The following is a 15,441-nucleotide window of genomic DNA, read 5'->3' as shown; positions in this document are numbered from 1 at the left end:
AACTGTGTATTTTGCATAAGGTGTGTGGTGTAAGTTCTCATAATAATCATTAGGATATCAGTATTGTAATTGGTTGTGTAATCAGTCATTTAGTTAGTCCGTTAGGATAATCATATATCATTATCTATATTTTGGTGATAATCTATTTTTATAGCAAGTTATTTGTATTTATAATAATAAAACTCACCCTCAACGTCTGAAGACAATGTTCTGAAGTCACTCAGTCACTCCCTGAAGGGTTCGTGGATTCATGGTGGTGAAGCCACAACACTGACCATGTCTCTCAGCCCCGCCCTCGCATGACAGACCAATCAGAAAAAACACACTCAATGTTCTGAAACACCATCACAAAACCGTTCCAGGCAACGCTAGGCAACGTAAGACGGACCTATCAGAGGAAACTACGTGGCAATAAGGGAGGAGCATTCACCAGCAGAATGGCTCATTATCTGTGCAGCACGGAGAGCACAGAACCACCGCTTGAACGAGAGAAGAATATTCCTGCTGTGGGTATGTGCAAAAATAGACCGAAAGGGGGGGGGGGGGTGAGAAATTTTTAAATGCCTAATGCCGGTACTGAAGAGTGCCGGAGGGCCTATAGCACAGACTATATTTGGGTTCGCTAGACGTGGAGTCGGTGGAGCCGGAGAACAGTGTGCCTCTCACCATCTGGGACGTGGGCGAACAGGACAAGCTGTGGCCCAGCTGGAAGGATTACCCGCGACCCAGCCAGCAGCAAATTTCCCTACTCCTTCCCTGCCTAGGAATCGCTGGAGACTGGCTGCAAAACTAACGAAACAACCGCACACCGACACACCACCTCCATCATTCGAAGGCATCCACTCTTTCTACAACAGAAAGCAAACTAATAATACAAACAACAAAGAATACCCGGTTTCTCACGCGGCTGCAGGTAACTCCCTACCCCCTTCCTCTTCCCCTTTTGCTGAAGCGGCCAAGAACGTGCCCAACCATCCCCAGCCTCTGGCAAGCCATCTCCCACCTCGGGGATTCCCCAAGCACCCGGAAAATACGGCGCTGCTTCCCGCAGCGCATAAATGTTCCAGCATTCCCCTGCAGCAGCCTGAAATGGACCGAACATACCGGATCACCCCCCGACGGCCTGAGACCGTGCTCCTCTCCCTTCCGCCAACTTAAAAACAACCATCCGCGTCCTCAGGCAAGCCGTCTCCCACCTCCAGGATGCCAGAACCCCAGCCCAATGGAAAAAGACGGCGCTGCTTCCCACAGCATATTTCACTTCCAGCGTTCCCCTACAGCAGCCCTGAAATGGCCAAAAAATACCGACAGACCAAGAACGTGCTCCTCTACTTTCCGCCCATCTAAAACAACACTGCTGCCTCAGCACAACACACAAAAAAAACCCGGAAAAAACAATCCACCACTCAGCAAAGGCTGACCCCCCCTACAACCACATTTACATTCACCAAAAGAAAGACCCCCCTCCACAAACCTCCTTGACAGACAAAACCACACACACAAACAATACAACAGAAACACACCCTCAAAGCCACACACCAATCCATTCCACTTTGCCAGCACAGCACATCCCCCAACCCCCCACCCAAAAAACAAATTTAAAAAAAAACAACACATCAACAACCTGCACACACACCACACCCCTCACACACTCACACACACCACACATGAAAACTCTGCGACACATACACACACACACACACAAAAAAAAGCCACATGCTAGCGCCCGTTTCATTGGTTTCGGAAACGGGCCTTTTTTACTAGTAATATATATATAATATATATATATATATATTATATATATATATATTTTCTTTACCTAATAAATAATATATTCCATCTGTGGCATTGTTCCTTTTTCCAGCACAGCTAGCTAGCCATAGGGCCAAAGAGGTATCCTTGGGGTGATAGTATCTGAGGATTTGAAGGCGACGAAACAGTGTGACAAGGCAGTGGCTGTATACAGAGAGGTGTGACCAGCAGAAGAAAGGGAGTGTTGATGCCCCTGTATAAGTCGTTGGTGAGGCCCCATCTGGAGTACTGTGTTCAGTTTTGGAGGCCGTATCTTGCTAAGGATGTAAAAAGAATCGAAGCGATGCAAAGAAAAGCTACGAGAATGGTATGGGATTTGCGTTACAAGACGTATGAGGAAAGACTTGCTGACCTGAACATGTATACCCTGGAGGAAAGGAGAAACAGGGGTGATATGATATAGACGTTCAAATATTTGAAAGGTATTAATCAGCAAACGAACCTTTTCCGGAGATACGAAGGCGGTAGAACGAGAGGACATGAAATGAGATTGAAGGGGGGCAGACTCAAGAAAAATGTCAGGAAGTATTTCTTCATGGAGAGAGTGGTGGATGCTTGGAATGCCCTCCCCCGGGAGGTGGTGGAGATGAAAACGGTAACGGAATTCAAACATGCGTGGGATAAACATAAAGGAATCCTGTTCAGAAGGAATGGATCCTCAGGAGCTTAACCGAGATTGGATAGCAGAGCCGGTAGTGGGAGGCGGGGCTGGAGGTTGGGAGGCGGGGATAGTGCTGGGCAGACTTATACGGTCTGTGCCAGAGCCGGTGGTGGGAGGCAGGGATAGTGCTGGGCAGACTTATACAGTCTGTGCCAGAGCCGGTGGTGGGAGGCAGGACTGGAGGTTGGGAGGCGGGGATAGTGCTGGGCAGACTTATACGGTCTGTGCCAGAGCCGGTGGTGGGAGGCGGGACTGGAGGTTTGGAGGCAGGGATAGTGCTGGGCAGACTTATACGGTCTGTGCCAGAGCCGGTGGTTGGGAGGCGGGGCTGGTGGTTGGGAGGCGGGGATAGTGCTGGGCAAACTTATACGGTCTGTGCCCTGAAGAGCACAGGTACAAATCAAAGTAGGGTATACACAAAAAGTAGCACACATGAATTGTCTTGTTGGGCAGACTGGAGGGACCGTGCAGGTCTTTTTTCTGCCGTCATCTACTATGTTACTATGCACCTGCATGAAAACCTCAGCTGATAAATCTAGGAACCTAACTTTAGGAGTTTGGCACCTAGATTTGTAAAACTGAATGTTTGCCCACTTTAAACTCCTGAAGTTAGGTTCCTAGATTTATCAGCTGAGGTTTCATCCCAGTCCTTGGTACACACCTAGCTAGGGAAAACTTGTTTTTATGCTAACTGGACAGAAGATGGAGGTTTGTGGAGAAGCCATATGCCCTTAAGCAACCAAACATTAACAGAAAACATGAGACTATTACCCTCTTTCTTCCAAGATAAATTTAGATTACAAAACATCACACCCTCTCAAGAGATTATCACCAACCAATTTTTCCCTCTATCTCACACATTTCACTTGTAAACCCTAGGGTAACAAAAGAGAGGGTTAAAACAGTACACAATACAGTCAAAGAAAAAAAGCACAGTTGGGCCTTCAGGGTTGAGATAACATAGTAACATAGTAGATGACAGCAGAAAAGACCTGCATGGTCCATCTAGTCTGCCCAAGATAAACTCATATCTTGAATTTGTACATGTCTTTTTCAGGGCACAGACCGTATAAGTCTGCCCAGCAGTATTTCCCGCCTCCCAACCACCAGTCCCGTCTCCCATCACCGGCTCTGGTACAGACCGTATAAGTCTGCCCTCCCCTATCCTAGCCTCCCAACCACCAACCCCTCTTCCCCCCCACCTGCTCCGCCACCCAATTTCAGCTAAGCTTCTGAGGATCCATTCCTGCTGCACAGGATACCTTTATGCATATCCCACGCATGTTGAATTCCGTTACCGTTTTCATCTCCACCACCTCCCGCGGGAGGGCATTCCAAGCATCCACCACCCTCTCCGTGAAAAAATACTTCCTGACATCTTTTTTGAGTCTGCCCCCCTTCAATCTCATTTCATGTCCTCTCGTTCTACCGCCTTCCCATCTCCGGAAAAGATTTTTTTGCGGATTAATACCTTTCAAGTATTTGAACGTCTGTATCATATCACCCCTGTTCCTCCTTTCCTCCAGGGTATACATGTTCAGGTCAGCAAGTCTTTGGTCATACGTCTTGGAACGCAAATCCCATACCATTCTCGTAGCTTTTCTTTGCACCACTTCCATTTTTTTAACATCCTTCGCAAGGTACGGCCTCCAAAACTGAACACAATACTCCAGGTGGGGCCTCACCAACGACTTGTACAGGGGCATCAACACTTCCTTTCTTCTGCTGATCACACCTCTCTCTATACAGCCTAACAACCTTCTCGCTACAGCCACCGCCCTGTCACACTGTTTTGTCGCCTTCAGATCCTCGGATACTATCACCCCAAGATCCCTCTCCCCCTCAGTACCTATCAGACTCTCCCCGCCTAACACATACGTCTCTCGTGGGTTTCTACTCCCTAAATGCATCACTTTGCATTTCTTCGCATTGAATTTTAATTGCCAAACCTCAGACCATTCTTCTAGCTTCCTCAGATCCCTTTTCATGCTTTCCACTCCCTCCCGCGCGTCCACTCTGTTGCAAATCTTAGTATCATCCGCAAATAGGCAAACTTTACCTTCTAACTCACTCACTCACTCACTCACTCACTCACAAATATATTGAACAGAATCGGCCCCAGCACCGATCCCTGAGGCACTCCGCTACTCACCTTTCCCTCCTCCGAGCGAACTCCATTTACCACCACCCTCTGTCGTCTGTCCGTCAACCAGTTCCTAATCCAGTTCACCACTTCGGGACCTATCTTCAGCCCATCTAGTTTATTTAAGAGCCTCCTGTGAGGAACCGTGTCAAAAGCTTTGCTAAAATCTAAGTAGATTACGTCTATAGCACGTCGATGATTCAATTCTCCAGTTACCCAATCAAAGAATTCAATGAGATTCATTTGGCACGATTTCCCTCTGGTAAAACCATGTTGTCTCGGATCTTGCAGCTTGTTGGCTTCTAGGAAATTCACTATCCTTTCCTTCAGCATGGCTTCCATTACTTTTCCAATAACCGAAGTGAGGCTTACCGGCCTGTAGTTTCCAGCTTCTTCCCTATCACACTTTTGTGAAGAGGTACCACCTCCGCCGTTCTCCAGTCCCTCGGAACCTCTCCGGTCTCCAGGATTTATTAAACAAATCTTTAAGAGGACCCGCCAGGACCTCTCTGAGCTCCCTCAATATTCTGGGGTGGATCCCGTCCGGTCCCATGGCTTTGTCCACCTTTAGCTTTCCAAGTTGTTGATACACACTCTCTTCCATGAACGGTGCTATATCCATTCCATTCTCAGGTGTACTTTTGCCAGTCCCTCGCGGTCCTTCTCCAGGATTTTCTTCAGTGAAAACCGAACAAAAGTATCTATTTAGTAAATTGGCTTTTTCTTCATCATTATCTACATAGCGGTTCGCTGTATCTTTTAGTCTCACAATTCCCTTTTTAGTCCTTCTTCTTTCACTAATATACCTGAAGAAATTTTTGTCGCCCCTCCTTACATTTCTAGCCATTTGTTCTTCCGCTTGCGCCTTCGCCAGACGTACCTCTCTCTTGGCTTCTTTCAGTTTCATCCGGTATTCCTCCCCGTGTTCCTCTTCTTGAGATTATCTATATTTCTGGAACGCTAACTCTTTAGCCTTTATTTTCTCAGCCACTTGCTTGGAGAACCATATCGGTTTCCTTTTCCTCTTGCTTTTATTTACTCTCCTTACATAAAGGTCTGTGGCCCTATTTATTGCTTCTTTCAGCCTGGACCACTGCCCTTCCACTTCCTGTTCGTCCTCCCAGCCCATCATCTCCTTCCTCAGGTATTCCCCCATTTTACTAAAGTCAGCACGCTTTAAATCCAGGACTTTGAGTTTAGAGTGGCCGCCCTCCACTTCAGCTGTTATATCAAACCAAACCGTTTGATGGTCACTGTTTCCCAGATGTGCACACACTCGCACATTTGACACACTATCCTTTTAATCTGAGAGAGACCCAACACGGGCCCTATTGCGGCACAATAGCACCTGCCTCAGGGGTGGCTCTGTTTTTTTTTTAAATTATTGTTAAAATTGAGTGTAATGTTAACTGTTTTTATATGATGAAATATATTTTCCCAATAGAAATTAATGGAAAAAGGGGGTTTCAAAATGGAGATTCTGTCAGGGTTCCATATATTTAAAAAAATCAGTAAACATTCTGTGTGCCAGTGTTTGATTGGCTCAGAGGAATCAGGTGGCCCAGTCGCGTCCCCATTGCTCTGGCAACAGATGTTGTTACAGTTGAAGAGGAGCTCAAGAAGTTGAGAAGAGCGGATACGTGTTTGAGCTGGTCTGCATGTGTGTGCAGGAGAAGCAGTTAAAAAGCTATAAAAAGATTCTTTAAAAGAGTTGAAGTGCCTGGAGAGAAAAACAGTGCTAGAAATCTGCCCGGTGAATAATTGTGTGAAAAAAATAATAAACTGCACTTTATTTCACTTTGCTCAAGGCTCAAGGTTACATTTATTTGAATGATCGCCTAAGGTCGAGGCCATCAAAGTGATTTACATATAATAAAAATTCAAACATGCTGCATGCATAATATTGTATTTCAAAATTGTTACAACATAAGCAAAGTACATCAAGCACACACATAAAAGTAAAATAACAACATAGGCAAACAAACTTTAGCAAATGCAAGTAAATGCAAGCAAACACAAGCAACCCTAGAAAACCTGCTGTATCTCACATTATCCTATAGCTGAGGCAGATCAACAGTTAGAGAACCAAAATTTAGTTAGGGAAAGTGTTATAGAATTTGTCATGTAACTATACTTCTTTGTGCTCTGAGACTGCTTGTTCTGGAGTTTGTTACAACAGACTACAGCACATTCTGTTCACAGTAGCTAGAGGCCTGATAACGGTCATATCTGCAAACTAGTACAAACCAGTTATAGCTGGACATATAAGAATAACTGTAGATAAAACATGTGGTAATGACCAGACACATGGGCGGCGCCCTGTGTATGTGCAGGATTGCTGATTGGGTGATATATGAGGTGGTCCGACACATGGGCGGCGCCCTGTGTATGTGCAGGATTGCTGATTGGGGGATATATGAGGTGGTCCTCTGTGATGGGAAGGGTATATAAGTGACTGCTCATCTAAGAAGCCCTGAAATATGCCTCCTGGACAAGTTAGAGTATTATTTCCTTGCCAGGGCCTATTTCCCGGGGGCGGCTGCACCTTCCCCCCCCCCCCCCCCCCCCCCGGGACAACTAAATCTTTGCAACTAAGAATCTTTCTTTCTTTCTTTCTTTCTCCACCAGAAATGCCTATGATAATGTAGTAATTTCCAAACACTATTTAGTTATTCCCTGGTAGTTAGGACCTGAATTGTTTCTTACTCTTTCTACAACCTTTCATTCTCTAACTTTGCCTTTTTAGTCTGATGAGCCTGGGTGTAATAAAAGTAGCTTCTCTGTACTTGTATACAAACTTACCTCCTGTGCTTCTGTGGTGAGTAATAAAACCTCCCTTTTTCTATCTTCTGGTCTCTGCCTCACTTTATTCTTCCTGAGAATAGCATAATAAGTGCAGCCAGAACAAAGGCCAGCTGGAAGAGGTGGGTTTTAAGCATAGCATTAAATGAAGGAAGAGAGATTTCTGTACGCAAGAGTATGGGTACATTGTTCCAGAGTGTTGGTCCCACCACACTGAATGTCACCTTCCGAAATGTAGAAGATGGTATGGTGTGCAACGAAGGAACAGACAGTAATGTTTGTTGGCTATAGCAGAGAGGACGTCCAGGCACATAAGGCTGCAAACTAGGTGATAAGAAAGCAGGTAGCTTTGTATGAAAAATCTTGAACACCAGAAGCAATATTTTATAAGTAATGTGATGTTCCACTGGTAACCATTGTTCAGTTTTCAGTAAGAGAGTCATATGGTCATATTTTATAGCATGAAAAAGTAGCTTTTGTATATGCTTTCCTATGCTTGGCCTGTTACTAAGGGCTAGGCCTAAGGCCTGTACTGTCAGTTTGGTTCTCACATGTTAGCCTACTAACTTAGCATCTTGTGTAACAATCATCGCTTTCTCAGGAGCTGAGAACTGACACTTCATAACATTTGTTTGCAGCTGAGTATGTTTTTCATATAGGGTGGATGTAACCTTGTAAGTTGCTAGGAGACAGGCTGAGGACACAGTGTGAGCCTAACATGTCCAGAATGTTTCATTTGGGGAGATAGACAGAGAGAGGACACAAGGGTATTGTTCTGGCTGTGCACGAAGAACAGATAACCGATTAGCCAATGGCCACTAAAGGTGCATGTGCCCACAATGTCAGAAGAGACTGATATACCCATATATGGAAGAGGCTACTTTCTGATTCTAGTTTGGGAAAAGTCACATGATTTCTGGGAAAGCAGAACTTGTAACAGTATATATGTAATGTCTGAGAGGTGTGAGCAGAGCAGTCCTTGTCTTTCAGGATGCGCATTGCTGACTGACAACCTGCTCCAAGAGAGAGAACTATTTTTTGTATTTTTGGCTCTGTGAGATACTAATAAAGGATAAAGGTAATTTACTGGCTGCGCCTAACTGAGTCTAAGTTCTCTTTCTTATCTGTGTTTTCCCTCCCTAGGGGGCTAAGGGGCGGAAGTACACACTTTACAGTGACATTCTGCATCAGTTGCAGTCACCTGGTCTCTCTCTGACCTATGCCACTAAAATGAACATTACAGTAATCCAGCTATTGCATGACTAAAGGCATGAATTACAACCCACAAAGCCTTTGACTGGTTCAGAGGAGTCAGGTGACCCAGACACGTCACCGTTGTGCTTGAGCCGAGTCTCTTGTAACATAGTAACAGCTTAAGGCTGAGAAGCAGATTAAACTACTCTGAGCGTGCTCTGAGTAATTTCAGTAGAAGGCTGTATATTCTCAATTACCAAACTGAAAAATTGAATGAGAGAAGTTGGGAGTGGGAAGCATGGTGGAAGCTGAAGCACTGCATGTGTGTGAGAAGCCAATAGGCTGTAGACCCAAAAGTGTGGCTGACAGTGAAGCTGGTCAAGGCCATAGGGTGAGAGATGTGATAGAGGCCTGAGACATTAACTGTGTGACCACAGCATTGCTGAATGGGCTGAGTCATCCACAGCAAAGGCTACTTTAGTTAGGAACTACAGTGAAAAAGACAGGACATCTTTGTAGGGAAATTTAATTAATTTTAATTTATTATTAGAGAGTGGCCACAGTGTCCCATTTCTGCATTCTTCACTGGTAAAGGGAGGAAAGGGTTTTGCTTCCCATTTATTTATTTATTTATTTAAAGCACAGGTTATCTTTGATCCTAAGGTCGACAGTGATCTTCCTTCGCTGGATTAGCAAGGGCCCTCACACCAGAAACAGATAGAGAAGTTCAGACCCTAAGTAAAAAAAAATAGTTAATTTAAATTAGGAATACTTATCTGATAAGTGTTCTTGGCCATGGTTGATATTGTGGAAGTTGCAAGAATTTATCAGGGAAAATTCTGCTGTACACATCTATATAAATAAAAATATAAATGTTCGTTAGTTCAAATTCTTAAATCTCCGAAAGTTCTTCACCGATTCCTTTCAAATTTGGAAACAACATTGCATTCGAATACGCACATGTTTTCATGTACCTACTATTATATAGATGTCACAGCTGTCGTACTCGCGGAGCGCAAGCAGTGCGACGAGTAATTGCAAATCAAACTGAGGAAGAATGGCCATCACCAAACAAGCGAAACAGACAAAGAATGGCTAAAATATGTGCCGAGGAAGCAGCAGGAGTGATGTGCAGCCAGACTTGATGATACACGGTTGCGAGCACAGCGATCGCGTTCTGCAGCTTCAGATCTGCTTCATTCTCAACAGAATCAACGCGACAGGCTGAGAGTGGCTTAAATCTCTGAAAGTTCTTCACCGATTGTTTTGAAATTATGCGCATGTTTTTATATACCTACTATTATATAGATGACACAGCTGTCGTACTCGTGGAGCGGAAGCAGTGCGACGAGTAATTGCAAATCATACTGAGGAAGAACGGCCATAAGCGAATGAGCGAAACACACAAACAATAGCTCAAATACGTGCCAAGGAAGCAGCAGAGCGACGTGCAGCCAGACTTGACGATGCACGGTTGCGAGCACGGCGATCGCGTTCTGCAGCTTCAGATCTGCTTCGTTCCGAACAGAATCAACACGACAGGCTGAGAGTGGCTTAAATCTCCGAAAGTTCTTCACCGATTGCTTTGAAATTTCGACACAACGTTGCATTCGAATACGCGCGTATTTTTATATACCTACAATTGGAAATCAAACTGAGGAAAAACGGGCATCAGCGAACGAGCGAAACAGACAAAGAATGGCTCAAATACGTGCCGAGGAAACAGCACAGTGAAAAACATCGCTCGAGGCTCTTGATCAATCATTGCAAGATTTGCGTGGAAACATCAGACCATTTGGGAACACATTAATATTGCTTGCAGGAGATTTCAGGCAAACATTACCTGTAGTTCCTCGATCGACACCAGCAGACAAAATAAATGCTTGCCTAAAATACTCTACTTTGTGGCAACAAGTAAAGACGTTAAACATAACTACAAATATGCGTGTCCAGCTGCAAAACGATCAATCAGCTCAGATACTTTCACATCGATTGCTGAAAATTGGGAACGGAAAGGTGCCGGTTGATCTGACCTCAGGACGAATTTCATTGCCTCATAACTTCTGCAATTTAGTGACCACAAAAGAACAATTGGTTGAAAAAGTATTTCCCAATATTCAAACCAATTATAAGAATCATGATTCACTGAGTGAACGAGCTGTTCTTGCGGCCAAGAACAAAGACGTCTACGAACTGAACAATATTATTCAGTCTAACATTCAAAGCGAGCCACTCACATACAAGTCCGTCGACACTGTTCTGGAAGCAGATGAAGCGCTTAATTATCCGACAGACTTTTTCAATTCACTCGATCTGCTTGGGATGCCACTGCACATACTGCAATTGAAAATCGGCATGCCAATTATCATGTTGCGAAATATCAACCAGCCAAAACTTTGCAACCGCACGCGGCTTGCAGTAAAAAAATTAATGAGCAATGTCGTACAAGCAACAATCTTGACAGGACCTTTCAAAGGTGAACATGTCCTCATTCCTCGCATTCATATGATTCCAACAGATATGCCATTTCAATTTAACAGATTGCAATTCCCAATTCGATTGGTGTTTGCAATCACCATCAACAAAGCTCAGGGCCAATCTTTAGAATTCACCTGTTTACATCTACACACGGATTGCTTCTCACATGGACAATTATATGTTGCATGTTCTACAGTCGGCAAACCAGACAATCTCTATCTCTGCACATACAATGGAACAACAAAAAATATTGTATACCCACAAGCATTGTGAAATTAAACATATTAGAAATGTGCGCTTCCTCTTTTCTTTCTTTTCCATTTAACCAGACTGAGCCACAGCAACGCGTGGCCGGGTACAACTAGTTCTAAATAAGCACTGACAGGCCAGGGGCGTAGCCAGACACCCAATTTTGGGTGGGCCTGGGCCCAAGATGGTTGGGCAGAAAAAATCCACCTTGTCACACAAGTGATTTGGTCTCTCCCTCTCTTGCCTGTATACTATATGGTCTCTCAAACATCCCCCCCCCCCCCATATCTTTTAAATAGCAGATTTTCACCGGCAGCGAGCAGCATCTAATACACACTGCTCATGTTGGCCCCACAACATATATCAGTCGCTGCTAGCTGCAGGCAAAGATCTGCTATTTGCAAGGTATGTAGGAGGGAGGTTTGGTGAGTTTTCAGCTGGTAGGGCTCGTGAATTCCTGCCAGCCACATCATAGGTGTGCTGCTACTGGATGGGCCTGAGCCCAAAGTGGGTGGGCCTGGGCCCACCCGGGCCCACCCTTGGCTACACCACTGTGACAGGCTAGGTACCGTTGTTGGAAAGAAAACTGTTTAAGTTGAAATATGTTGAATAATTGACAACTGGTTTTGAACAATTCATCATCACAGCACTTTATCCTAATTGTGCACTTTAAACAACTAGAGCACTTTGATTGATTTTTAATGCAGCTGTGTCTTTTTAACATCTGGTTTTAACATTTTAGAAATTATTCCATTTATTAAAAACATTTTGTGCAATAAAGCTTAACAATTGAAAAACTGACTCAATGCTTGCTGTCTAATTGTTTGAAACTGAAAAAGGTTCAGGAAATTGTTCAATACACTTACTCACTTTTCTTTGTGGCATCCCTAAGTAGTTAATTATCAGGAAAACCCAACACTGTGACAAAAATTAGACTAAACTGTAATAACATCAATCAACCGCTGTGGTGTGGATATAATTTCTGGATGAGTAGGAGGGGTTACTACAATGACTTCAGTATTATGGGTGTATCACTGAATGGGAGGGGCTAGTACAGTAACATCAGTATTATGGGTTGGATCACTGAGTAGGAGGGGCTAGTGTAGTGACATCAGCAGGTTGTCAGCAGGTTTGAGGAGCACTGAAGCTCTTAGTTACTGATCAGATAGTGGAATGGATTGTTTTTTTCCAACAATGGAAACATGTTTTAAATGTTGCACTTTAGGGTATGTAGCAGGGTTTCTCCAGTAACAGAAAAGGAGACACCAAGTGCTTCAGAGGTTGGGGGAATGTAGAGAGGCAGGAGCTTCCTATGCTCCTTCTCTTCAACCTTGAGTACCATCAGCGAGGTTAGTAGTTTGGAGACGCAAGGGAGCTCATCATCAGGTTGATCGATGGATAGCAGCATAGAAGAGATCCCTGTCATCAAGGATCCAGCTGCTTATGTGGGTTTGACAAGGGACATGCTGCCATGGGCAAGTAAGAGCTCAAAATTTTATATTACACAATTTTAATTGGTCAAGAACACAAATATGATTATTTGAGATTTAGCTTAAGGCAAAAACAAAAAAGGGACTTGGAAAGGATTTCATACAAATGAGCAAAGAATGTGACAAAGATTTAGAGAGGAATTAGGCAAGGTAAGATTAAGAAAAAGAGAAAAACTGCCACTGATAGCAAAACCTGCCCCAAAAGATCCTTCCTTAATCTGAAAGGATGAGAAGGGATGTTAGAGGAGCTCTTGTAGCTGGGGTAGAGAATAAGGGACAGGGACAAAGCATAAATAAACACAACTTAACCATGTGTCTGCAGTGTACTTTATTGGATTATGGCTGCATTACTGCGTCTGGTTAACAGTTTTCTAGTATCTGAGTGTGGTTTGTTATCTGTGGCCTTCACAAAATTCCTACATCCTTATCCTAAAACTTTTACATTTCTCTCTCATCTCTTTAAGATTGCTCAAGTCCGGATGGCACTTAGTCAAATGGAACAGCCTGTCCCACCTCCTCTGCCAAATGAGGGGCAAAAAAAAGCAGCATATCCCCCCCCCCCCCCCCCCATGTTTCTTGAGGAAATTGTGGAGGAGGAAATGAGGAGGAGGAAGAGCGAGAGGGAAATGTGTGAAAGGAATACCCTGAATTTTATCTGGGGTCCTTCATCCTTGGCCTCTCCCTAGCCCTGTCATCACTAGATGTGAATGTACCATCAATCATTACATCTCATCTTAATTTCAAGCCTCCTACTTGATCTTCCCCTTACTTGTCCCAGAAAATGTCCACACTGTTCATAATGGAGACAGGCTATTCATTGACTGCTCATCCCATCTCCCAGCCATACTGTGGCTGTTTGGGCAGCATTAATATCTGCTTGACAATCCTGTATCTTCCCTAAAACATTTAAGCAGTTCCTGCAGGAGTGACAACATAAAAGGGCTAAAGATGGAACTGTGAAGTAAGTGTAATTTGAAAGTGAAAAATCAATGGCTGCTGTACAATGAAGTTTTTTTTTAATTAAACAAACATTAGTATAATTTTGATGTAATTGTTTTTTTTTAATTCACAGGAGTGAAATAAAAAAGTGACTTGTACTCTTATTCTCTGACTAAACCTATTGCAAGACAGAAGAATTAAGTGGCAAGCAGGTCCACTGCAGTACCTGCAATCCCAGATTTATGACAGGTCAGGAATCTTCAATATCCAGTACCACTCTGCTATAAAAGAGGACACCTGAATGTTCAGGAACCTACTCTAATTAAGGATATCTGTAATACCCAGATCTCCTTAAATGTAGAAATGACCACCCTCCTCCAAAAAGACAGTTCATGTCACAGTGCCTGCTCTGCTAAAAGGCTGGAGAACTCAAGGTGTACTACAGACCAGGACATTGTCCAGAACCCACTCTCTTGCAAGACAGAACTCCTCAATGCTATAGTATCCACTCAACAAAAGACCCAATATCTCAATCATCAGAATCTCCTCTCTAAAAGAGAAGTGATTCTCAATATAAGCAGCTGCCCTGCTACAAGACAGGACATAGGAGCCAACTTTTCAAAATGATTGGGGGTGATGAATTTTTTTTTTACAGGTGGTGTATTCCCCCCCCCCCACCACCCCCTCTCTCCCCCCTCCACCCCCTCTCCCCTCTCCATTCATATCCAGCAATTCTCCTCTCTCCCCTGCCCTCTCCTCCATTCATATCCAGCAATTCTCCTCTCCCCTACCCTCCCTTCCCTCTCATCCATGTCCAGCAAATTCTCCTCTCTCTCCTGCCCTCCCCTCCTTCCATCCCTGTCCAACAAGTCTCATCTCTCCCCTGCCCTCCCTTCCATGTCCAGTGATTTCTCCTCTCTCCCCTCACCTCCATGTCCAGTAACTTGCCCCAAATACCACCTGCCCCTTTTCAGCCCCCCTCTCCTCCGAGTTCCAGGCCCCCCTCTTCTCCGAGTTCCAGGCCCTCCTCCTCCACTCCGAGTGCCAATCCCAACCCCAGCCCGACCTCTTCTCCCACAACAGTCCTCCGTCCTCGCCTTCCTCACGGAAATGAGGGCGAGACCAGAGCTGAGAGAGAGAAGAGAAGGCTGAAGCTGAGCCTGCTTGCCTTTTACTCCTGCCAGGACCCATGGTGAGTTTTAAATACTGGGTGGCAGGAAGGTGAGGACGAAGGACTGTTGAGGGAGAAGAGGGTGGGGGAAATATTGGGGGTGCTCAAGCACCTACAGCACCCACGGAGTCGGCACCTATGAGACAGGATAACTCAAATCAAACACCCAAAGGCAAAACACCTACAAGACTAGACCTACCTTAAATTCCAGTATCCACTCTGCTGGAAGGCAATAAATTTTGATGTCCAGCACCCTCTAGAATTAAAGAAAGGATATCTGCATCACCATAATATTTTCAACTGAGAAAAGGACAATGTTCTCATGTAAAGTATCAGCTGAAAAACAGGACATTCATAATACCTTGCCAACTTTATATCAGAACACCTCAATATCCAGAATCCACTCTAATGAAAGACAAGATCCACCATAGCAGAATCTCTACTAATGCAAGAAACATTACTCTTAACATACAAGTACCTACTATGTTTTAAGACAGGAATT

The 15,441-nt window shown here is 44.3% G+C and overlaps 1 long non-coding RNA gene across 1 annotated transcript; it reads right to left on the bottom strand.

Moving 5' to 3' along the window:
- Positions 1 to 565: 565 nt before the first annotated feature.
- Positions 566 to 14,957, bottom strand: LOC115473731. Its single transcript, XR_003942737.1, has 3 exons — positions 14,875 to 14,957; positions 667 to 669; positions 566 to 576 (listed from the first exon to the last, which is right to left on the bottom strand). It is a non-coding gene; the product is annotated as an uncharacterized LOC115473731 (long non-coding RNA).
- Positions 14,958 to 15,441: the final 484 nt, after the last annotated feature.

This window comes from Microcaecilia unicolor, chromosome 7 (genome assembly GCF_901765095.1).
Source record: "Microcaecilia unicolor chromosome 7, aMicUni1.1, whole genome shotgun sequence".
NCBI lineage: Eukaryota > Metazoa > Chordata > Amphibia > Gymnophiona > Siphonopidae > Microcaecilia > Microcaecilia unicolor.
Note: the sequence above shows the minus strand (reverse complement) of the source record. Positions and strands in the feature narration are given on the sequence as shown.